Here is a 413-nt window from a genome sequence, read left to right as displayed (position 1 = left end):
GTCTGTGCTCACCTCTGCCCCCTCAGCTCCTGCCACCCCGAGTCATCTGGGGTCACCTGTCCCCGTGCTTGGCACAGATTGACTTCCAGGCGTTGCACCAGCGCTGCCCCACGGCAGGGAGCTGGGTAGGCAGGCGAGCACCAGCACCCACCAAGTCCCGACCCGACTTCAAGGAGGCTTAAAACCATGTTGGAGCCCCCACGAGCAGCCGGCCAGCACGGGGGAGGCAGCTCCGTTCCCCCGCACTGGGGCTCACTGGGGCTGGGGCTTCAGCCGCTGGTGGAATCACTTGGAATCATAGAATCACAGCATAGTTTGGGGTTGGAAGGGACCTTTAAAGACCATCTCCATCACCTGCAGTGACCAGGGCCACCTCCCACCAGCCCAGGTTGCTCCAAGCCCCGTCCAACCTG

The sequence above is a fragment of the Charadrius vociferus genome, unplaced genomic scaffold, assembly GCF_000708025.1.
Source record: "Charadrius vociferus isolate BGI_N301 unplaced genomic scaffold, ASM70802v2 scaffold259, whole genome shotgun sequence".
Classification (NCBI taxonomy): domain Eukaryota; kingdom Metazoa; phylum Chordata; class Aves; order Charadriiformes; family Charadriidae; genus Charadrius; species Charadrius vociferus.
The sequence above is the reverse complement of the archived record's forward strand: the minus strand, read 5'-3'. Positions refer to the sequence as shown.